Source organism: Herpailurus yagouaroundi, unplaced genomic scaffold (assembly GCF_014898765.1).
Source record: "Herpailurus yagouaroundi ecotype Mexico unplaced genomic scaffold, PumYag 162, whole genome shotgun sequence".
Classification (NCBI taxonomy): Eukaryota; Metazoa; Chordata; class Mammalia; order Carnivora; family Felidae; genus Herpailurus; species Herpailurus yagouaroundi.
The window spans coordinates 13,081,459-13,106,414 of NW_024412403.1; the positions used below are offsets into that span (position 1 = coordinate 13,081,459).

The 24,956-nt window shown below is 47.7% G+C and overlaps 2 long non-coding RNA genes across 4 annotated transcripts in view; one reads left to right on the top strand and one right to left on the bottom strand.

The window, feature by feature from the left end:
• The window catches only part of LOC121036012 (uncharacterized), a 33,349-nt gene extending 12,613 nt beyond the window's left edge, over positions 1-20,736 (bottom strand). Inside the window, exons 1-4 of the long non-coding RNA XR_005793186.1 lie at positions 20,255-20,736; positions 13,117-13,232; positions 10,686-10,793; positions 8,802-9,026 (exon numbers count right to left, since the gene is read on the bottom strand). This is a non-coding gene — a long non-coding RNA (uncharacterized LOC121036012). The remainder of the gene's footprint in view (positions 1-8,801; positions 9,027-10,685; positions 10,794-13,116; positions 13,233-20,254) is intronic.
• Positions 7,874-9,679, top strand: LOC121036011 (uncharacterized). 3 transcript variants are annotated; one of them, XR_005793185.1, is made up of 2 exons: positions 7,874-8,140; positions 8,965-9,679. It is a non-coding gene; the product is annotated as an uncharacterized LOC121036011 (long non-coding RNA). The 3 variants fall into 3 exon arrangements; XR_005793184.1 differs by having other exon boundaries at positions 7,875-8,298; XR_005793183.1 differs by having other exon boundaries at positions 7,876-8,294.
• Positions 20,737-24,956: the final 4,220 nt, after the last annotated feature.

The window sequence follows — 24,956 nt, forward strand, 5'->3', positions numbered from 1 at the left end:
CATCCTACAAGCCCCCATTTAATACTAAAGACACCTTCTCCTCTGGTGTTTTCTTAACAAGCCCAACCCAGCGGAGGACACACAGCCAGATCAGCTCCCTGGGGCTACAGCCCTTGGGCAAACCTCACAGACCCTGGAGCCAGGTGGCCTGGGTCCTAAACCTGGCTCATCTATCACTCGTTTCCTGTGTGATTTGGGGCCCATTACTTCCTTCTCTGTACTTGGGAGCAGTGTTAACCTGCCTCATGGGTCATCATGAGGATTCATCGAGCTCCCAGACCAGTGCCCGGCACACCTCGACATTATATACGCGACGGTCCTTGCCCTATTCGCCACTTTTTATTAAAATGGACCTCTCGGGGCGCCTGGGTGGCTCAGTCGGTTAAGCGGCCGACTTCGGCTCAGGGCATGATCTCGCGTTCCGTGAGTTCGAGCCCCGCGTCGGGCTCTGTGCTGACAGCTCAGAGCCCGGAGCCTGTTTCAGATTCTGTGTCTCCCTCTCTCTCTGACCCTCCCCTGTTCATGCTCTGTCTCTCCCTGTCTCAAAAATAAATTAAATGTTAAAAAAAAAAAATTAAAAATAAATAAATAAAATGGACCTCTCTTTTTGGTCCTTTTCATTATGCAGCATTAATCCCGGCGGCTGCTTGGATTATTTCCTTTTACATTCATCCATTCCTCTCCCTTTCTTCACCGATTCAAACCCTGCCTGCGTGCCTTCCATATATTGGTATACACCACGTTAGACACAGGGGACAAAAAAAAAAAATAAAAATAAAAATAAAAAATCAGTCAGCTGTGGTCTTGGTCCTCATCAAGACAGTCCAGGAACCCAACTCTTTAAAAACCCCAACGGCCAAGAAATACAGGAGAGGATGACAAGAGCCTGGGTCAGGGCAGGGGGAGGTTGTGAGAGCCCGGTGTGGAGAAACAGCATTAACCGTTTTAGTGCTCTGAAATGCCGCTACAACAAATCACGCTGGGGGAACTAGGCCATTACCTGCGGCTTACAAATATTTTGGCTACACTTCACGCGGATTCTGACTGTAACCGGATTTGACTTGTATTTAGCGGCTCCGTTTCCTCGGGGTTGAAAGAGAGGTCCCATCTTTCAGGAGTGAGACTTCACAGCCAGTAGCATTTCCAGTCCGTGAAGCACTTATAGGAAGGAGGACCATCCCGTGGTACTGGCTGCAACTCACTTTGTTGAGGCCAGATTGCAGTCGTGGAGGGGTTTTAAGAACCACTCCTCTAGATTTGTATTCGAGAAGTCTGTGGCCCTAGATTAAAAAGGCAAAACAGTGCTAAAAAGCCTCTTGAGGGGCGTCTGAGTGGCTCAGTCCATTAAGCGTCTGACTCTTGGTTTCGGCTCAGGTCATGGTCTCACGGTTTGTGAGTTCGAGCTCTGCATCTGGCTTTGTGCTGATAGTGCGGAGCCTGCTTGGGATTCTCTCTCTCTCTCTCTCTCTCTCTGTTCCTCCCCTGTCACGCTCTCTCTCTTTCTCTCAAAATAAACAAACTAAGAAAAGCTGCTTGAAAACAGCAGTCCCTTGCCCCCTACCCCCTCAAAAGTTCTTCTCCCTTGAGGCGAATACTTCCCAATCTTTTGAGGTGTTCTTCTGGTATCTTCCTTTGGGTTTCTAAATAACACGTGCGTATTGCAATTTCTTGCTTTCTCTGCACTGGATGTTGGTATACCCTGCTATTGTATTGCATAGTATTGGTGTTTATAGCCCAATACTCTTACTTTCTCTGTGCCCCAGCCAGCTGATTTGTTTCTATAATGATGTCTGGTCAAATTAGCATCCCGGATTTGTATTATTTTGGCCATGTAAATATCAATCACAGATGTGCCATAGAACTCACCAGGATTACTTTTTCTTTTTCATACCTACCATTAATAATTACCTCATTTAAAAATTTTGCTTACGTTTTCATGTCCTTACCATTAATTGGTAATGTTGCCTCTACCAGAGCTGAGATTTCCTGAATCCCTGCATATCAGGTTCCGTTTTTATCCTAGATACATCTCTTCTAGACAGTTTCCAGACCTGCCTCCAGGAAGAGCCCAGACGGCAATTCTGTCATTTCTTTTTACACTCATCATAGGATTTCCCTTCAGGACCATTCTGGGGGTTCTTTTAACTCTTCCCCATGTTGAATCCTTTATTTCTTTAACTTCATATCATTTTTTTAAATGTTACTTCCTTGTTTTGGTGGAGTGTTTTAGTAAATGGAGTTTATAAATAGCTAAAAAAGAACTTCATTCTACCTCCACACTTGATTGCTAGATTAGCTGGTGTGATACTTTAAGTTTTTCTGGTTTTTTTTTTTTTTTTTTTTTTTTTGCTTTTGTTTTGTTTTGAGAGAGAGAGAGAGTACGAGTGGGGGAGATGGGCAGAGGGAGAGAAAGAGAGAATCCCAAGCAGGTTTCACACCCAGCATGGATCCCAACTTGGGGCTCAACCCCACAACCCCAGGATCATGGCCTGACCCAAAATTGAGTTCACGCTCAACCAACTGAGCCATCCAGGTGCCCCAGGGAATTTGGTGTGATGGTTAAGTTTATGCATTAACTAACTGGGCTAAAGGATGCCATATGGCTAGTAAAACAGTATTTCTGGGTATGCCAGTGAGGGTGTTTCTGGAAGAGATGAACATTTGATTCAGTAGACTGTGTAAAGAAGACCCATACTTACTAGTGTGAACAGGCCCAAATAGAACAAAAATGAGAGAAGGGTGACTCCCCACTCTCTCTTCTTGAGCTGGGAGATCTATCTTCTCCTGCCCTTGGATGTCAGAGCTCTTGGCTCAGGCCTTTGAACTCTGGACTTACACCAGTGGTACCTCGGTTCTCTGTCCTTCTGCCTGAGGCTGAACTGTATCGCTGGCTTTCCTGGTTGTTCAGCTTGTAGACAGTAGACTATGGGACTTCTAGGCCTCTGTTACCATGTGAGCCAATGCCTATAAAAAAATCTCTTCTAATCTGTATCTGCATCTATAGCGGTAGATAATCTGTATTTATATAACCTATTGGTTCTGTTTTTCTGGAAAATTCTAACACAGCTGGGTATAAAACTTTAGCTTACAAATAATTTTCACTCCTAGTTTGAAAAGCATTTTTCCCTTATTTTCCAGATTCCATTATTACTTTTCATCATTCTGATACCATTCTGATTCCAAGCCCTCTATATGTTTCCTACTTTTATTTTTTCCTCCCTGGAATTTTAGGATACTTTCCTGTGCCAGTTCTTCTAAAATGATGCAATCGTTTGCCTCGATGTGGGTCTCATTTTCATTCTTCATGCAGGAAACTCAAGTTAGCCCTTTCAATGTGGAGACACATGCTTTCAGTTTCAGAAATTTCTCCTGTATTCGTCAAGAAAGTCTTTCCCTCTATACAATTTTTTCTTTCTAGAACTCCTATTATGCAACGTTCGCACCCTTTGACTCACAGACTGTAATTGTCTTAGCTTCTCTTTCCAATTTTACTTTTTTTTTTTTTTTGTTTTTCTGGGTGATCGTTTCAACATTAGCTTCTAATCCTTCAATTATTTTTTTTCCTTTTCCATTGATTTTTTTTTTTTTAATTTCTGTTCTCAACAAACTTATGGCTGCCAGGGAGGAGGATAATGGAGGGGTGGGCAAAATAGGTGAAGGGGGGAGGGAGATACGGGCTTACAATTGTGGAATGAAGAAATCGTGGGGATAAAAGTTACAGTATAGGAATACAGTCAATGGTACTGTAATAGTGCTCTCTGGGGACAAATGGCAGTCACACTTGTGGTGGGCACAGTACAACATGCAGACTTTCCAGATCACTATGTTGTACACCAGAAACTAATGCCACATTGTGTGTCAACTGTACTTCAGTAAAAAATAAAAAGAGTTCTGTTCTCATACTTTAAATTTCCACAAGCTTTACTCATTCTCTACATTCTACAAATATCACCTCTCCTTTTTAGGATCAGCTTTTTTTTCAAACACGCAATACCTTCTCATCTTTCTGAGGATAACTTTTTCAAGTTTTGTTTTAAAAATGTTCTCCAGGGGTGCCTGGGTGGCTCAGCCGGTGAAGTGTCCGACTTTGGCCCAGGTCATGATCTCACAGTTCGTGAGTTCAAGCCCCACGTTGGGCTCTGTGCTGACAGCTCGGAGCCTGGAGCCTGCTTCCGATTCTGTGTCTTCCTCTCTCTCTGCCACTCCCCAATTTGCACTCTGTCTCTCTCTGCCTTTCAAAAATGAATTAATGCTAAAAAATAAATAAATAAATAAATAAATAAATAAATAAATATGTTCTACCCCTTTACAATAGCCAAATTATGAAAGCAGCCCAAGTGTCTATCAATAGATGAATGGATAAAGAAGATGTGGGGGTCGCCTGGGTAGCTCAGTCGGTTAAACATCTGACTTCGGCTTAGGTCGTGATCTCATGGTTCGTGGGGTCAAGCCCCACATCCGGCTCTGTCTGACAGCTCAGAGCCTGGAGCCTACTTCGGATCCTCTGCCTCCTTCCCTCTCTGCCCCTCCCCCACCTGCACTCTGTCTCTGTCTCTCTCTCTCAAAAATAAATAAACATTCAAAAAGCTAAAAAAGAAAAGAAGAAGTGGTATATATGTACAATGGAATATCATTCATCCATAAAAAAGAATGAAATCTTGTCATCTGCGACAACATGGACGGAGCTAGAAAGTATCATGCTGAGCGAAATAAGTCAGTCAGAGAAGGACAAATACTGCATGATCTCACTCATGGGTGGAATTTAAGAAACAAAACAAATGAGCAAAGGGGAAAAAGAGACAGACAGAGAGAGAGGCAAACCAAGGCTCTTAAACCAATGGGCTCTTAACTATAGAAAGCAAACTGATGGTTACCAGAGGGGAGGTGGGTGGGGAATGGGGGAAGTAGGTGATGGGGACGAAGGAGCGCACTTGTCGTGACGAGTACCAGGTGAGGTACGGAAGTGTTGAGTCACTACACTGCGCTCGTGAAACTAATATAACAACAATTAATAATAATTATCAGAACTAAAACCAAATAAATAAATAATAACGGAGAGGTTCTGCTCCTGCCCCTCTCTCTGTCGTTTGAGTTCCTCTTACCTGTTGTCTTTTTCTGTCATTCACGCTAGAACTTTTCCCTCAGATGCCTGGTGACACCTGGGTGCCCACGTTTTAGTCAAAAGTGAAGCACAAGGATTTCTTTTGGGGGTGATGAAATGTTTTGGAAAGAGACAGAGGTGGTGGTTGCACAATATTGTGAATGTACCAACTGCCGCTGAATTGCTCACCTTAAAATGGGTAGGTTTATACTATGTGAGTTTCATCACCATTTTTTTCTCTTTTTGCAGAGAGGAGGGGTACATCCTGCTTTGGACTAGGATCTCTGTTGTGCCTGGGTTGAGCCCATTGACTGGTAGACCCGACCCCAAGGGATTGGCCAGGAATCTTGTCATCTCACTGGGGGTTTCCAAGTGTCAGTATCTGTTGGCTTTTCCCACTGGACAGTTCGGTTTCCACAGCCAGGAGTGCTCCAACTTCCTGCCTGGGTTGGGGTGCAAGCCTGGATCCCAGTGTTCGGGTGTCTGGGAGCTCCAGAGGGAGTAAAAGGCACGCTGACTTTCTCCCAACCTTCCTTCCCTCAGTGTGCTATCTCACCCCACTAGGCTCCTCCCGGTATCTCTGAGTCCAAGGCACTTGGGTTCAGCTTCTCCAGGAGTAAACTCTGATGTAGGTCTGGCCGGGTCAGGGAAGGATAATCTCCGGGCTGCATCCATCTGGGAGGTCTAGTTCTTTCTTGTGCTGATATCAGTTTTAGCCCCACCCACATCCTTGCTATCCTGGGTTCTTGGGGCCTCCAAGTCTTGAGACCTTCCAAATTTCCGCTTCTTTCTTGATACTCAGCTGCCTATGGCCACCTCCCTGGACACAGGTTTCTTCATTCTGCTGACCAGGTTGTGTATCTTTTTTTTTTTTTCCAAGCACAAAGATGCCATCTTGGTGGCTGAAGATGTTCCTCCAGCAGGTTGCTCCTGAAGCTCCAGCCTTCGAAGGAGGGCCATGTAGTGAGATGTGTGAACTAGGGTAGGGGTTCAGAGTTAGGATTTAGCCTTCGCTCTGGCACCAACTGGCTGCTTGTACTTGAACATGGGACAGGACTACACTCCAGTTTTGTGACTATTTTTCTGAACTGTGAAATGGTTGGTTGCAGGCAGATGCCGTTTCCAGGACTCCAAGCCAGGGCTTGGGCAGAGGCCTTTCAAGATCAGGTGTATGGCCCCCTGGGAAGTCGAGAATTGCTGGGAGTCCCTTTGAAACCCAGGGCAGTCATTTAATCCGGCCCGCACCTTTGGAGCAACATTTTCAGCTAAAGGTACAAAGTGCATTAAAAGTAAAAGAATACTTGAAACACAAGAGAATCCCCAGGGGACAGAACTATTGACCAGAACGGGTGACTTAGAACTTAACCTGTTGGCTGAAATTGATATGCTTTAAATTTTCATGCATCAGGGATGGCTCATAGTTTGGTCTTATGTTCCTCTACTCGACCACCCTTCTCCTTCCTTAGATCACATCCTGGCTCTCCCTGGCACCACACAAACTTTCCAAATTGCAGTGGGAACTAGGGTGTCTGCAGGACTATACGCAAGAGGGGCTCAACGGCATTTCGGAAAAGCCAAGCCAAGGGGCGCCTGGGTGGCTCAGTCGTTAAGCGTCCGACTTCAGCTCAGGTCATGATCTTACACTCCGATAAGTTCAAGCCCCGCATGGGGCTCTGTGCTGACAGCTCGGAGCCTGGGGCCTGCTTCGGATTCTGTGACTCCTTCTCTCTCTGCCCCTCCACCTCTCACTGTCTCTCTTTCAAAAATAAATAAACATTAAACAAAATTTAAAGGGGTGCCTGGGTGGCTCATTCGGTTAAGCGGCCGACTTCGGCTCAGGTCATGATCTCGCGGTCCGTGAGCCCGAGCCCCGCGTCGGGCTCTGTGCTGACAGCTCAGAGCCTGGAGCCTGTTTCAGCTTCTGTGTCTCCCTCTCTCTGACCCTCCCCTGTTCATGCTCTGTCTCTCCCTGTCTCAAAAATAAATAAAACGTCCAAAAAAAATTTTAAGAAAAATTTTAAAAAATTAAAAAAGAAAAGCCAAGCCAAATCAGTGAGGCAGAACAAGTATTACTATTCTAAAATGTTACAAAAGGCATCCTCATTTACATACAGGCCATTCTGGAGGGGATGGGGGGGGGGGAGCCAAAGTGACTCAGCAGGGGAGGCTGGGGCGGGGAGGTGGGGGTGGGGTGTCTGGGGTCCAGAGAGAAATAAACAGGATCTCCTTCCGGAAGTTCACAAAAAATACGCAGAGCCCTTTAAAGCTGCATTCACAATCTAAGCTACTTCTGCGACTCTGCTGTTAATTTTAGAAAATAAGAATTGGAGGGAAGAGCGTGGTTGGATTTCATAAGTCTTGAGAGAAACTTCCCTCTGGCTTGTGTACCTCGAGTGGCTCTTTTCTTCCCCGCCTCCGTCTTTCGCTCTCCCCTCCTCCCAGTGTTACCAGGCTTTCTCCGTAAAGCTCCCATCCTCCACCCCTCCACCGGTTCCCCACCTCCCTCCCCGCGCTGGGGGGCTGTGGGAGACACGCAGACCTCCCCCCTCGGTCTGCCTTTTCCTCTAGCCCTTGGGCCTCCCCTGGCTGCTTCCGGGCCGACCTCTTAGCCGTCTCCGTGAGGCCTCCCAATCCACCCCTTTGGCTCCCTGCTGTTTACCTTCCAAGTTGAAAAGTTTAATTGCAGCCCCAAGTGAGGCCTAGGAGGCAGAGCAGGGCTGGGGGGGGGGGGGGGGGGGGGGGGGGGGGGGAGGAAGTAATAAGGTCCCGACCGGCAGGAGGCCGTCCATTGGCCACCGAGGGGCAGTGACTGTGCCCCGGGTGGGGTGGGGGCCCTGGGTGCCCACTGCTGATTATGATTAACCAGCCCGCGAGAGCCAAGGGCTGCTCATTCCTTCTCTGAAAACGCACGTTTCCCCCCCCAAACCCTTTAGCTCGGACTCTCGCTTTTTTCTTTCTGGGGCCAATTCTCCAATTCCATATGTCTGTTTTAACTGAGGAGTGCTTGGGGAGCACAGATGGCGAGGAAGGAACTCAGAGGTAAAGTTGCACTGTCCCGCTGCGTCCCAGCAAAACCTTGGTGGTTTGGCGGTGACATGTTTGCAGCGGCCTGGAAGGGGAAAGAAGAGAAACTCGGCTTCCTTGGACGTGTGAGATCCAGTCAATCTTTTTGCCATCCTTGAAAAATGAAGGGGTCGGTGAGCTTGCTTTTTAATTTTTTTTTAGTGTTTATTTATTTTTGAGAGAGAGACAGAGCATGCGCAGGGAAGGGGCAGAGAGAGAGAGAGAGAGAGAGGGAGACAGAATTGGAAGCAGGCTCCAAGCTGTCAGCACAGAGCCCGAGTCGGGGCGCGAACTCAGGAACCGTGAGATGGTGGCCTGAGCCCAAGTCAGATGCTCAACCGACTGAGCCACCCAGGTGCCCCGTGAGCTTGCTTTTTAAAAGAGAGGTGTTGGGGCGCCTGGGTGGCGCAGTCGGTTAAGCGTCCGACTTCAGCCAGGTCACGATCTCGCGGTCCGTGAGTTCGAGCCCCGCGTCAGGCTCTGGGCTGATGGCTCGGAGCCTGGAGCCTGTTTCCGATTCTGTGTCTCCCTCTCTCTCTGCCCCTCCCCCGTTCATGCTCTGTCTCTCTCTGTCCCAAAAATAAAATAAAAAACGTTGAAAAAAAAAAAAAAAAAGAGAGGTGTTTTCTAAGCATACCTGTAGTCCAGAGGCCCCTAGAGTGCCTGTCGAAGTGCCTCCAACTCCTGAGCCAGGGGAAGTGGGCATCCAGGTGAGGCCTCCCGGAAGTGGCGTCCTGAGTTCTGAGGTTCGCGTGGGGAAGCGCCTGGGGAAGCGCTTGGATCCCCCACTTGTTCCCCAGCTGGTTCACTGTGCTGTTTGGAACCATCAGTCTCGGCTCGGCTACTTCCTTATGCGCAAGGTCTGCAAGCGGAAAATCAAAACGGAGATGAATTTTTCCGGCATCTGAGGTCTAAGGAGGAAATGTTTTGCCGCGTGGGCCATCGCCTCTGGGCAAGGTGGGATTGGCCGGAAGGTCAGTTGTTGGGCCCGCTTCTAAAGGCGTTGGTGCCTCGGTTTCTCCATTCGCTCCCCCTTTGCAATCAGCCGGCCCTAAGCAACCAGGTCGGAAGACATTTAATACTTGTATTCACGAAGATTCCCTCCTCTGCCAAATTACTCGGCTCCGCTGAACATCGCAAGCAGGACCTTGACTTTCGGTCTCTCATCTTCACCTCTGCATTGCCCCATTTTGGCGACAATCCTGCCGAGTCAACACAGCCAGGATCCCCGGCCTTTGCTATCTGGATCCAGTTTCTTATCCTCCACCATCCCCCAGAGGATTTCTGATCCCTTCAGCCTGCCTTCAGCAAGAACCCTCCTTGGTCCACTTAGCAAGAATCTCCCTTTACCCCTGATGTTTCCTCTTAATGATATCCATTCACTGGCTCCCACCCTGCCCCGTGGCTATCAATCTCATGTGCCCATGTGGTACTCAGACTTGAGTCCAATGCTCCCCATTACAGTGGTCCCTAGTCCTTATTGCCTTGAATAAAATCTTCCTTGCCGTGACTTCACAAGGGTCATCGAATAATTTTTTTCGTTAGTAGTATTTATGTATTTATTTATTTAAGATATTTATTTATTTTGGGGCAGAGCGCAAGCGGGGAAGGGGTAGAGAGAGGGGGACAGAGGATCCGAAGCAGGCTTTGCACTGACAGGCTGACAGCAGCGAGCCCGATGGGGGACTCAAACTCACAACCTGCGAGATCATGACGTGAGCCGACGTCGGAGGCTCAACCGACTGAGCCACCCAGGCGCCCCAGCAGTATTTTTGATATAAAGGGCTCTCACTACTTGTAATATCGGCCCGTGACAGAGCTGTTAGGGTTACTATTGCTATCTCACAGGTAAAGAACTTAAAACTCAATTAGGTCAGGTGACTCACCCGACAAGTCCAGGACAGGCAGTCACGCCCCCCCAACCCCCACCACCTGGGTCTTCTGACTCCCACATGCTTGCTTCCTACCAGAGGCAGAAATGAGGTGCTCTCTAGTTTGAAGAATGCTCGGAGCCAAGAGAGTTAGTGTCAGCGCTGAGTCTGAAGTATGACTTTGATGAATTCCCTGCCCCAATCAACAGGGACGGTTGTCTCTGCTAAGACAGGGAAGAGCCACCCCTTATTATGTAACAGCAGCTGCATTTCCCAGGAAGCTCGCCATCCTTGCAGCATCTGAGCCTTGAGAAGCGCACTGGGAATGGACTGTTGGATATTTTGGGCCAGAGCTCTACCAGGGGAAATAATCTGAGTGATTGGAAAGAGCTTTTTTAAGCCCACCATGTCCTGTGAGGAGGTTGTGCGTCATCGGAGACATCACTTGGGTCTCAAAGGCTCTGTAAGCCTCCCCTTCTCACCAGCATATTTCAAGCTTATTGCCACTGGGCCAAACCAGGAGATAAAGGACACTCTGGGGAAAAAAAGAAATGGGTTTGAAAGGAACCAGGAGACCCTACCATTAAGTCAACAAGTTCAAAAAAAAAAAAAAAAAAAAAAAGGAACAGAAGAGAATTTGTAGTACTCACCTGTGCTCTGCTGGGGTCTCCAGAAAGGTGTCATTAAAGTAACAGCAGTGGTTTTGAGATGAATTTGATCCTTATAAAATGATCCGGCGAAGATGTTAGAGAGAAAGCCTGGGGAAAGAAAGGAGGAATCATGTAACCTGGGTCCAAATTCTGGATCAGTTACTAACTACTCACTTGACCTTAAATATGTCACCTCTCCTTTCCTGTCCTTAGCTTCCTTATTTGTACAACAAGGTAGTTGGGCAAGGTGACCCCACTTTTTAGGGCTCCTATAACCACCTGACACTCTTTAGCCCTCAATTTCCTGCCACGGCACCAAGGAGAAGGGTCGTGGCAGGCTGAAGCTATTGCCAATGGGCAGACAGAATACCTACCAGCATCCTGTACCCTAACACACTAAGGAAATAATAGTGTCACTGCCCCACCCAATTCACATCCAAATGGGGATTTATAGTTACAGAGCCTTCCATGCATATTATCTGAACTATTATGGTAAGCATTTCAGTTTCTTCCCAGGGTACTGGGAGACCCGACACAGATGTGAGTATATGAAAAAGATATGTTCTTTCACCAACTGGGAGAAGCAGAGTGAGCTTCCAGAAGCTGGCCATGATCAGGCCTGGACCAGCTGCTTCCCAACCCAATACAAGCTTTTGATTAAACCCTGAGGTGATGATTCCATTTTTGTGGTTATGTGTTTCTATCCCTCCTTCTCTCCCTTTATTCCTTCATTCATCTACTCATCCACACATCTATCCATCCATCCATCTCTCCACCATCATCCATTCATCCATCCATCTATATACCCATCCACCCATCTATCATCCGTTCATCCATTTATCCATCCACCCACCCATCCGTCCATCATCCATCCATCTATCCACCCATCTATCCATCCATCTGTCCTTCCATCCATCTCCCCACCACCATCCATTCATCCATCCATCTGTCTATATACCCATCCACCCATCTATCATCCATTCATCCATCTATCCGTCCAGCCACCCATCCATCTATCCACCCATCTATCCATCCATCATCCATTCATCCATCTATCAATCCATCTATCCATCCACCCATCCATCCCTTTATCTATTATTCTCTAAAAATATTTACTGAGCACATAGTTGTAGGGGTTACGGAAAGACCTGTGTAGGATATTAGGGACAGGTTGAAGATGGGCCCTTGTACCAGAAGAGTCCTTTTTCAAGCTGGGAAGACACACTTCTGCAGCAAACATTGTGCAGCTAGAATCACCAGTGCTGATAAGGAGACAAGAGAGTCATGGGGCAGTCTTTGCCCTTCTTTCCCTCTCCATCCCTTTCATTCTCTTGGACACCTATATAGCAGGTCTGTCTCTGTCAAACTTCTTCTTTAGCTGCAAGTAATTATGTGGTCACATTTACACAGCAGAGAAAAGAATGGTAGGGAGCCATTTCACAAAAGAACATTACTGAGCTGCTTCCTGAATGATTGGCATTATTATTGCAGCTGGGCCCTCCTCCTTGACCAGAGGAAGGTCGCTGTAGTAAAATGGGCCCTTAGTTTTCTCAGAGCACATTAGTATTTAAAAAAAAAAAAAAAATGGATGTACCCTCTTTTGGACACCTCTTCTGGAGCTTCTTAGTACGATTCTCATTCAACTTGTCTTATCATTAATTATACTACAAATGAATAATTAAAAGGATAAGTACTTGCTGTGATATTCTCCCTGACCATCCCACTTTTAGGATGGTTGTGGTAAACTGGAGTTTGTCAGAGGGACATGATCAGTATGGTGAGAAGGACATGGGCTAGAGATCACGCCATTGCATCAACAGCCTCCGATGGTGAACATCCACACCATGGGGACCTTGCAAGAAGAAGGAGGATGTTTGTCATGGGTTAACCTAGAAGTTCAAAGCTAAGACAAAATTCCAAGGCAGATTGTAGTGGAACATAACGCTACTCTTCAAAATAACCAAAATGTCCATCAAGTGAAAAATAAATGAACAAGATGTGGCATATTCATATGATGAAATATTATTCCGTGACAAAGGGAATGAAGTGCTGATAACCTGCTACAACATGGATGAACCTTGAAAACACTGTGCCAGACGCAAAAGGGGACGTATTGTGTGACTCCATTTATATCAAATAGCCAGAATAGCCAAACCCAGAAACAGAAAGTAGATCCGTGGTTGCCTGGGGCTGGGGGTGGGGTGGTGGTCGGAAGAAAATGGGGGGGAATTGCTAATGGGCATGGGGTTTCTTTTTAGGTGATGGAAATGTCCTAAACCTGGGGCAAGGTTTGCACAACCCTGCGAATATATGAAAAACCACTGACTTGTACACTTTAAATAGGTAAATTGTATGGAACATAAATATCTCAAAAAAGCTACTATAAAAATTAGTTTGCCTGTTTTTAAAGTCTAAAAAAACCCGAAACTACCTTTTAACAAAGAGAGTGAAAGAATACAGTAGCATGGCGCTCGACCCGTGGGAAGTCCTGGATGCCCTCTGTCTCACTTCCGTCCCCCTGACTTGTCCGGCAATGAGAAGACTGAGCTGAGGAAATAAGAACGCTTGTCATCCCTGGAGATACCGGCAAATACACGGTGACCGTCCGAAGGGAGTTGTAGAGGGTTCCTACAGTGAGGAGAAGGATGGGTCTGAGTTTGAACTTTCTTGAAAGTAGAGCCTTGAAGCCTAGAGTCGGGGCAAGTGATTGATCTGGGAGGCGATGCCAGGAGCCCATAGTTTGCAACAGGACAGGGGAGGCAGGGAAAGGGGAGCTAACATAAGGAGCATTGTCAAGGTCGCCGCTGTGGTCCTCTTGAGAAGCATACAGAATGCTTCTGCAGGTGCTCTGTTTGAAGGTGGGGGCTGGGCCACCCATCGACCAGCTCTTCTCCCCACCGACTGAGGACTGCCCCACACTTCCAGGCTGTACTTGGTTAGGAGCCAAAGGGACCACCACAGGGGCCCGGGGTCTGTGCACCCCATGCCTGGAGTGAGATGCCGTGAGTGAAGTGAGCCTGAGCTCACACAGAACTTTCCAGCACAGCTGTGACTGAGGGAGACGTGTTACAGGCACCAGACACATCGGCCATCGTGGGCAATTTTGGCTCAAACAAGCAACCTAGAGCATATGACTAACATTTTTCAAAAGTGAAGTACAATAAAATAGAAGTGATCGAATGTATTGCATCTGAGAAATATCATTTCAGGAAATTTTTGTTTCATTACATGCTAAACATGTTTGCATGCATATGTATGTATTGGGGGGTGGTATAAGAAGTATTTGTGTCCACGCCTCGCAGAGAAAAATGCTGCTCTGCTAGAAGAATCTAAATTCTTTCGGGAAGGGAAGTTCAGTTTAAAGTAAGGTTTTAGGTTGTAGGGCAGTAACTGGATGAGAGGTACGTCCTGGTAGGAAGAACAGGAAAGAGGTACGAGCCCAAGGAGATCTGGGGCCTGGGCTTGTCAGTTTCTTAGCAATAACAATCTAGGACCACCTACCTTATGAAAAGAGATTTAAGAAATTGGCTTATGCAATTATAGGAACTGGCAAGTTCAAAATCTGCAGAGGAGGCCACTAGGCTGGAAACTCAGGCAGGGTTTCTATGTTAACAGTATTTTTAAAAAATATATAATTTTTTAAATGTATTTTTGAAAGAGAGAGAGAGAGACAGAGCATGAGCAGGGGAGAGGCAGAGAGAGAGGGAGACAAAGAATCGGAAGCAGGCTCCAGGCTCCAAGCTAGCTCAGAGCCCGTCATGGGGCTTGAACCCACGAACCACGAGATCATGACCTGAGCCGAAGTTGGACGCTCAACCAACTGAACCACCCAGGTGCCCCCTATGTTACAGTCTTGAAGCAGAATTTCTTCTTTCAAAAATCTGATTTTGCCTTTCAACACCTGCAACTGATAAGATGAGGCCCACCCACATTATTGAGGGCAATCTTCCTCACTTACTAAAAAATGATTATAACTGTGAACCCCATCTACAAAAATACCTTCAGAGCAACACCTAGATTCAAGTTTGATTAAGTCACTGGGTGCGATAGCCTAGCCAAGCGGACACATAAGCACGACCATCACACCTGACATGCAGGGATTTGGACCAATAGAGCTCTTGGTTCCTTTCAGTTCTGCAGCACCTTGAATTCGAGCTCATTCTCTGACAGCCTCAAAGCTAAATGCTTTGAGAATGGACTTTGCAGCCGGAGGCTTGTGCTGCATTATTCTGAAATTCCAGAATATTCCATCCGAGCCCTGTCCCTAGTTTTACAGGTGAGGGAACGCAGGTACAGAAAGTCCAGTTCATTCTGTAGAAGTCCCACCACAAACTTGTCGCCAAGCCCTTGCTGTCAGTGACACATTCTGTCATTCTCAGACAGCATGCGAAGGGTTCCAAAATGGTAGTTTGCTCTGGAAAAGTAGGGAAGGAAATACTCTGTTTTAACAGAATCTCGACATTACTGTGAGTGGTTCTCATTCTCTTGAACAAGGGGATAGTTGTGTTTTCATTTGATGGTGAACATTATTGAGAGCACATTTCCTACAGAGAACAGGCCTGGGATCCTTCCTTATGGGAGGAGGAGAAGGACTTTTCCAGAAGAAGGAGAGGGCAGCAGCTGTTCTGGGAAACTGAAGCCACTCTGCCTTGGGTGGGTTTTCCCTCATCAGAACCAGATGTGCAAATGTGTCTGGGCCCCTCCACCTCGCCACAGGGTGACCAAGCCCGGAAGGGGGGATGTGGCCTCAAGAAGGCTTTTCTTCGAGTTGGATGCCTGTGATCCCCTGGTGGAGGCTGGAGGAGGGGGCCCTGTGGCCGGGAGTGCACTGGCCTCTCTCCCCATTCCTTCCTCTGTGCTCTCGGGCCTTCTAATCGTTTAAACATGGAAGCGACCATCTTTACGCGTGCTCAGTTCTTACTCTAGCATCGTTTCGGTAAGGTTCACATTGGTCAAGGCCCCAGTCTCTCGTCTGTGGTTTGTAAAGAACTTAGCTTAAGCTGTACTTTTATCTGTTATATGTTGAGGATCTGTGTAAGATTTCATTTGAGAAAAACAAGTTCCACTGCATATATACATAATCTGAAAATCAGCGCTGAGGATAACAGGAAATTATTTAAGGTGATAGTCTTAGATGTGATGAATGTAATATAACGTGAAAACATCTGGGGAAAAATTACCCAATTGCATATGACCCTCCAAAATACTCTTCTCAATTCCCTTATTTACAGTCTCCTCTATTAAGAGTCAAACATTCCTGTATACAGTCAGAAATTATTAAAGAAGGAAAGGTATATGTGACACAAGGCAAAACCTGTCCTATCTGGACAAAGTTGGGAGACGAGCTACCGAATAGGGCGCATCTTACCCGAAGGCGCGGGGCTACTCCAATTTCCCCTCCCCTCCCTCCTTCTACCCCCCCCCCCGGCCCCCCAGCTCCCAACAACGCACAGCGCATCTGCCCGTTCCAACAGACTTAGCTGGCTTTCCATCAAATGGACAATAATCTCCCAAGGGGCTCGTTTCTCGCTCAGACAAACATAACGTGTCAAGCCAGGAACGCAACCCACATATTAGGTGGGAGAAAGTACTATTTTTTACAGGAACCTCAAATACCTCTAGTTTCTGATTTTTTCCCCATGTGGATGCAATTAAACAAAATAAAAAGATATTACTTGGCTTTGGAGGGAAAATAAACACCTTCTGAAATTAAAGAGGCTTGGCATGATGTTGACTTTTAGTAGTACTTCTGCTCGTGAGAAATAGTAATTACTTACATTATAACCAGATTTATTCAAAGAAGGTGTTCTGGCGTTTCTCTTTCACCTAAAAGTGGGGTGACCGCCTGACTGCTCCATAGCGGGCCTTTGCTTGTGCTGTTTGGAGTAATGGCGAATAAGTGTGTGCTCTGGCACAGGGGTCGATGCCAGGAATCGTGAGGAGCATCCGGTGAGGAAAAGGGCCAGGACAGGGTGCCCCGGGACAGCTGGGGATAGCACAGCATGGCGGCAGGGGAGCGGGGCTTGGGCTCTGGGTTTCCACCAGCAACAGCATCACACAGCCACGTATATTTCACCAAGTCCTGCGCGGGAGTTTGTGGATTTCCTGTTTCATGCCTTCTCCCTGCACCACACTCCTCCTCCTTCAATCATACCATTAGGGACCGCAAGGGGGAAGAGTGTTCTCATCTTGGCCTTGTTCCAGGTCTTCTCTCTTTAGCCTTTCACTTCTGTGGGCACCTAGAGGATAATGATGACCCAGTGCTTGGCTCGGATTTCCTAGTTCCCCACCTTCCTCTACTTCAGCTTCTCCCAGAGAAACCCAATCGCTCCTACCGAGTGTCTCCGCCTGGGGATTTGCAAGCCTTCCCTCTTTTGTCTCCTAGCTCCCTCCCTCTGCGGGTGGAAGTCTTCTCTGCCAGTTGCCTGACACTCTATGGCAGATGTGGGTATGGGTGAGGACCAAGGCGCTCTGACACAGGTAACTTCAAACAAGAGAAATTTATTCTCAGGGTTCTGGAGGCCAGAGGTCCAAAATCAAGTTCTCTATCACCAGAGTTGCATTCCCTCCAGAAGTTTTTGGGAAGATCCTGTCTATTGCCTGTTCCAGGTTCTGGTAGATGCCAGCATCCCTGGGCTCGTGGCTGTGTCACTCCAGTCTCCGTCATCGTTGTCACATGTCATCTTCTCCTCTCTCTTGTGTGTCTCTTAGAAGGCTACTTGTCATGGGATTTAAGGCCAATGCAGGTAATTCAGGATGATCTCCTCTCAAGACCCTTCACTTAATTACATCCACAAAGACCCTTTCTCCAAGTAAGGTAAGAGTCACAGGTTCTGGGGATTAGGACACAGACACAACTATTTTTTGGTCTGGAGTTGAGGGGAGGGGTTCACCCTTCAACCCACCATAAGCATATAGGGCTCTTTTGGTTTTATGTGACAAATAAGCGAAAGGGAAATGTGTGTGTTCGTGGACACGGCAAGTATAGGGGAGACTCGCGCTTCAAGTGGACCTAAGGGCTCCAGTGATGCTACCAGGGCTCTTTTCTAGCTTTTGTTCCATTTCTCAGCTCTACTTATCTCAGCCAGACTTTGTTCTTTCTGTAAACCTTTCCCATGGGCTATGTATGAGGTCCCCAGAGACTCACACTCATGACCTTGCAGTTGAAGAAGACAGTCTTCCTGGACAGCTCTATAAAACATTCCCAGGAAAGACTCCGATTGGCCAGCCTGAGTCACATGCCTCTTTCTGCCGGAAAAAAAAAAAAAAAAACGTGTAGAGAGGGACTTTACAAGGACTGACAACCCCCCTCGAACTACGTGGAAGAGTGGAAGCATCATTCCTCCAAGGAAGGGATGCTGGGTAGGCCAACTAAACCTTCTCCTCCCCTCCACCATTGAATGAGGCACAGCTTTACATCCGGAAGACTCCAGGCCCCTGCTCCCATGCGAAGTAACCAGCCGATAACACCCCACATTGCAAATTCGCATCAGGAAACAGTGGGACTGGCGTGGCCCCTGAAGAAAGAGAACTTACTCATGGCCACATCTAAGAAAGACGCCTATGTGGAGTCTCCAAAACACTCGACGTGGAAAACCTTAAGGAAAATGAGAACGTGTGCATAAAATTTCCAGACAGGTGGCACCTGGATATAATAACTAAAAGGAATCCAGAAAAGTCCTGAATGTCTGAAAATTAAGCAACACGCTTCCAAGTAACCCACGGGGCCAGTAAGAAATCACAATGGGTATTAGAAAATGTTTAATATTTTCTAAGTGCTGAGTAAATTAGGTAACTTACTTAGAGTGCTAAGTAAATTGTGACATGTGACAGCTTGTGGGAATGCAACAAAAGCCACGCTGAGAAGCAGATGTATATCCTTAAATGCATATACTGGTTGGCATGGGGGGCTAAAAAAATGAGATAGACGTAAATCTCAAAAAGCTAGGGGCTTGGCCACACTGGGGGAATTGTTGCCTCCTGAAAAGTCCAAGCGGGGTTCTGTTTTCGGGCACATCTGGATCGGGGTATCAGAACATGTCACGAGGAGTCCGCTCACCCTGTTTTCCCCACTTGCTTCCATGTTGACTTTGTTCTCGGGTAGGTTCTATTCGTGGGATGATGAAGACACCTCAGCTTTGTGTCCCCCAAGCTTGGCCATTTCATGAAAGGGGGGGGATAAACAGTCCTAAATAGCCCCAGAAAAGGCTTCTGGGTTGACTCTGATTTGTGGCGCTGGGGTCACGAGCCCTCCTCTGAAGCAGTCAATATGACTGGGGGTTAAGATAGTCCCATTTGATTTCAACGTGAAACTGATGATTTGGACATTTTAAAACCCAGCCATCACCAGGAATCAGCATGTACTCTTCAAAAACAAACCAACCTCATTTGCTTTTGTGTTCGTGGTTTCGGAGGTATTCGTTTTCAAGTTCAAGAGGAATGATCCGACACGTGATCTGATTCCCATGAAGCAGGTGATGAAGGCTGCCATGATATCTTTGCGGTGGAGGAGATGGAATCGTAGTGCACTTACAGCTGAGTTGAGCCAAGCCGGCTCGTTGGCTGCTGCTGATCACTTCACCCTTTTCCTAACTGCCAAGCCATCTGCTTCAACTGTGTTGATGAGCAGTGTGGCGGGATGCCTCTTCAGTTGACGTTCTTAGGAGAATTCTCTTTGAAGGGTAACCCAGAGCTTTTTCTCCGGCTTCTGGCAGAATCTCTTTTCAGCATTTCTCTTGGACAAATCTCCAAGGGGATTTTTTTTTTTTTTTTTCAGATTTGAAGACGATAGAAAACAGAAAGACGAAGATAATGTCGTTGATCAGAGAGCACGTTGAACAGAGATGCCCGGGGAGGACCCGCGAAGGAGAGAAAATCCAGGTTGGAAAGAAAGTGGGTCTCCTCTGACAACAGTCTCTAGGCTATTTCGCCAAAGGGCGCGCTGGGTGCATCTACGGAAGCCCAGGCCGATAGGAGTTGAATCTCACGGTGTTGGGCGCGGCAGGTTATCTTTCTAAGAATTTGTTTGTTTGCGTGCTGTGAAATGATGTCCTAGGAGGAGTCCTGCTAGGGGATGGGGTCCCTGCAGGGGACAGGTACAGTGGGTGCTGGCTCTGGTCCGGTAACAGGGACAGCACTGACAAGATGGTTCTCTTGGGGAACTCACAGCTGAGCTGTCTACACTGGCAGCTAACCTCGTGGTTAACCCCCTCAGGCTCTACCTGAGTTTGCTGCCAGAGGCCACTGGTTTCTGAGGAGGAGGCCGGGGGGAGGGGACTGGTTCGCCTTTTCGGTCTCGTGGGACCAACACCGGAGCGTTGGCTCCCCCACTAAGTGGCTTGAGGGGAGACGGGAAGGGGGCATGTCTATACCAGGAAGGCAACCATCCACTGAGAAAACTAGAACTTCGAGAGGCAGTGAGGAACAGCTTGGTGAAGCAGCCAGGACCAGGCCGCCTGAGTTTGAATTCCATCTCTGCTACCCGAACCTGTGTGAACTCAGGCAAGTGACTTGGTCCCTTCGTACCTCAGTTTCCTCATCCACACAATGAAAGCAGTAACAGTACCTACCTCGCAGAGCTGTTAGGATGCAGTGAGATAATACTTGTGAAGTCATTAAAACAGTGCCCGGAGCGTAGAACATGCTAGAAAAGTGTTAAAAAAAAAAATTGGGGGTTAGATAGACTCTGGTTCATACCCCAGTTCTGCCACCTTCTGGCTGTGTGACCTGGGGAAGTGTCTCAACCTCCCTGGGCCACTTCTTCATCCATGAAATGAGACAGGAAGGACGACCCACAGGTGTGGATAGTACGAGGCAGCGTGTGAACTAAGCGGGGCAAGCTGGCCCTCCATCCACAACCCTGGTTAGTAACCAGAGACGTTGAGGATAAGCAAGAGTGACTGCCCTTGACCCTTGAAAAACACGGGTTTGAACTACATGGGTTTGAACTACACAGGCCCAAGCATACATGGGTGTTTTCCGATAACTACGGTCCAGTACTATAAATGTATTTTCTCTTCTTTGTGATTTTTCTCAAGAACATTTTTTCTCCAGCGTATCTTATTGTGTATTTATTTGTAATACATGTAACATACAAAATGTGTGGTAATCAATTGATTATGCCATCAGTAAGGCTTCTGATCAACAGTAGGCTATTAGGAGTTAAGTTTTGGGGGAGTCAAAAGTTACACACAGATTTTCAACTGTGCAGGGTGTGGGGGTCAGCACCCCTCATGGCCTCGTATTTCAAGGGTCAACTGTACTTGACTTCGCGATACTGTTTTCCCCCAAGTTTCCAATAAAAACAGGCTCAGAGCCATTATCATCTTACAGATGAAGAATGTGAGCCCAGGAATAATTTGTTCAGCCTCATGGTGCTTTTCAGGGGCAAACCCGGATTGGAATGGAAGTCTGCTGCCTCTACCCCCACACTCTAAAACACGGGGCACACAACCTCTCAGCACCTGAAGACTGAATTTATAAGAATCTAAGCATCCCATGAGGAAGATCCAAGGGTCTTAGTGCAACACAAGACTAAATGAGCTGAAACTATGACATAGATATCAAAAAAGTAAATGTGATCATCTCAGACAGTTCTGGGTATGTTCTCATTGTCACCTCATTGTCATCTGCCCCACCCCGGACTGGTTCTGGATATTTGAACACAGTCACATTTGGTTGGCCTAAGTCAACTAGAATTTTCCATCGTCCTGGAACGCCTTTAACCAGGGTTTTTGAGATAATTCTTGAAAGGCAAATACTCCAGATCTGGATTGTAACTTCACTGAAACTCACAGATAGCGAGGAACAAATTGCCGACATCTTTTCTTTTGAACAACGCCTGACCCATGTTGAACCGCCTACAGTGGCAGAGGGGATGAGAAGACCCAGCTTGGGGGGCTGCGGGCTCTGAGGGTATCCAGCTTGCATCTTTGCCTGGGGCTATGGGATGTAATCCCTCGAGACTGTCTCTTCCCGCTAGAGCTTCAGTGCTGGTTCCAGGCTATTCTCTGAAAGTAACTTCTCCAAGGTAGAACAGCTGACAGAGAGAGAGAGAGAGAAAGAAATGAGAGAGGGAGAGAGAGAGAAATGCAGGGGAGAGAGAGAGAGAGAGCTCAGATTCCCAATCCACAAGGGAGTCGGGGTGGGAGAGCCACAATCCAGAAGGAAGGAGACTGTAGCCCATGAGGCTGGATGCTGTGCGGAGAAGGTCCAAGGAAGGATGCTTCCACAAACAACATGGTGGGAGGAAGGCAAGAATTTCTGATGAAGACTTTTCAGCAACAGGGGAATGGCAGTGATAACTGACGCTAGTATGCAATTGCGTGTCAGCCATTGTAGTCCCACTCAGCCTCGTTTTGTGTGTCTATCTCAGCTTACCAAGACAAAGCAAGTAAAGGATGAAACAAGCTTTCAACAGGAAGGGGTTGGCTCAAGCCTAGCTTTCATGCTTTTCCGAGACCAATAATAACGACCCTAGTAGACAGGAAATGTTACTGTCCCCAATTTACCGAAGAGAAAACTCAGACATATAATCTAAGTATCTTGCCCGCGACAGAGCTGGCATTTGAACCCGAGTGTTTTGGCTCCAGTGCGCCATACCGTGCAGAACTGCCGAAGATGTGAATGAGTGGTTGGCACTGGGATGTGGATGTCAACCTCTCTGTCTTCCCTGTGAAGGATTCAGCACGGTCACTCTTGCTTACCAGTTCAGGGTACCGCCTTCTTTCTGGGGCCTGGGAAGAGAGGCTACATCCTGCCTTAAGGCAGACCAGTGATGAAAACGGAAGGGGCAAATGGAAACAGCTGACAAGGATACACCAAGGCCATAATAAGGCGGGGGAGGTGGGGGAGGCGGGGGAGGCGGGGGAGGCGGGGGGGAGATTCTTTCCAAGGCACAGAGCAGAGGTAAACTAATCTGTCCACAACGTAATTCTCATGGCACTACAGTCTCACCTGTCCAATCCAAGACCAGCTAATGTAGCTTCGTAGGAAGAGCAGACTGAGCCCGTGTCCACATATGCCCTGGAACGCACAGAAAAGGCCGAGTTACGCTTGGTAACAATGATCCCAACCTAGAGTGACTTACAGCCACGAAAGCTTATTCTTGCTCAAGCTGGGTGTCCATCTTGGGTTGACATCCCTGATCTTGTCTTGTGTTTTGGAATCTAGGCTGATAAAGTGCCTCCTGCTGCATCATGTCCACTTTGTAGAAGAGGGAAGAGACCCCCTAGCACCCCAGGCACTGGTTCCTAAAGCTTTTGCCTGGACATCACACATGTCACATGACTTTTGCTTGCATTTGTTGGTGAGAGCAAGTGGCAGTGTCCAACCCAATGCTGGGGGTGGGGAGGGTGACGACGGAGCACCATCTCCCTCTGGAAGGACCAGCATCTATTTTTTAATGACACCATCTAAGACAGTCTCAAAGCACGAAACCCTCGAGGACAGGCAAAAATTTCCACCCCTAGCACCATGACCCAAATAAAATGTCCTCGCCCTTTATCATGATGCATCCCGTGGGGAGGAGGGAGGAACAGAAGGGATGAGGGGCAGAGAGGGGACCCCTGGAGGCCAAGAGCATAAATTAGTGATGACAAGAAAAAGGGGACATCACAGCTCTTGCTGGTAAGTGACAAGGATGAGTGCCCTTGGCCCGGAGAGGAGGCAAGGTTGCAGAGACCTGTCCAGAAGGTGGGCCCAGGGGAGGGGAACCTGGCACGGCCTGAAGCTATTGTCTGATTAGAAAACAGAGCAACTACTTTCTGTGACCCAGTTTTCATCCTGGGAGTTTGTAAAGAGGCTGGGGGAGACAAACTTTAATCTTTAAAGGAGCTTAATTTCTCAAGAAAAAAAAAATAGGCAAAAGCACTTCTCTACAGATAAGTGCCGTTCAGTTCAAGGCTTAGAACAGAAAAAAGTAAGTCAGAGAGCAGGCCAGGGCGAGTGGCTCAGAGGGAGCGGTCCCCAGTCTGCTGAGGATATACCTTCCGGGGTTGACTGTCCCAGGACCAGGAAGACAAAATGCAAAACGCAATGTTGTCCAGCTGAGGGGCCGTAGGGGACCGTGACCACAATTCTCAACCCAAAGCGTGGCACACACAATCACAAAGACATTTCTGTAAACTGGGCCAGAATATTTTAAATTCAAATGGTCATACAAATCCGGGATATACGGTCATGGCGCCCCGAGGGCTTCCTACAACTCCTGAACGCAAAGCTCCCTCTGAAGTTTCCTCTCTGGGATGGAACCATCTGATCTGACCTCTCCCTGGGCTGAGAATCTGAGTATGTTTAAAAGACTTCTGGGCCAGCTTCCTGGACATAAGAACCCCTCTGTAGGGAAGTGGTGGATTGCATTGGTTAGCAGGAAAAAAACAGGCAACACGAGAGCAGAACTTTCGACAGGAACAGGTAGGTTCAAGTTTAACGCTCGTGGGTTTTGGCGCCCAATGAGCGTGAGTGAGAAAAAGCAGATTACTTATTGATCCCCTTAGGATCTATTGATTCAGATGCTTTAACAGGATGATAATAGGAGTGACTTAAACAAGATAGAAGGTTTAGTATTCTCTCGTGTAAAGTCTGAGCTGTGCGGGGCAGTCTGAGGGGGAGGGCAGGAGCTGTGATCCACCAGGGCGTGGAGGGATCCAGACTCCTTCCTGCACCTGCTCCACTGCTCGCTGTGACGCCATCCTCATTGGAACCGCTTCACTGTCCCCGAGTCCACTTTCCAGCCCAGATAAGATGCGTGGAGGGCAAGCAGCCTCCCTGAAAGGCAGGACCCTGGAAACGGCACACGTCACTTTTGCAACATCACCCCCGTTGCTGGCGCTTCGTCACGTGGCCATGGCCACTGCAGGGGAAGCTGGGAAATTGTCATCCAGCTGGGCGGTTCTGTTCCTACCAGGAGGAAAGGAGAGCAGGTCCTAGACCATGTTCGGTAACCAGTAAACGACATGCATCCCAGTGAATCAATAAACGAACACTGCAGGTTGTCAAAAATCCCTAAGTAGGAAGCTCTAGCTAATCACTGCGATCGTGAATATTTCCCAAAGTTAAAAGCGTTCATTCATAGTCTCCAGCCCCGGGGCCTGTCTGTGGTCCCTGCAAGGCCTTCATGGCCGCTCACCAGCATGGCAGATTCAGAAGGGACATGCCCTTTGGGCACCGGCCCGTCAGCACTTGCTACCTGGTACCGATGTTCTCCAGTCAAGGCAGCAAAGCCCTCAGAGGTCCTGAGCTACACCATGACCGGGGACAAAACTGAGGAAA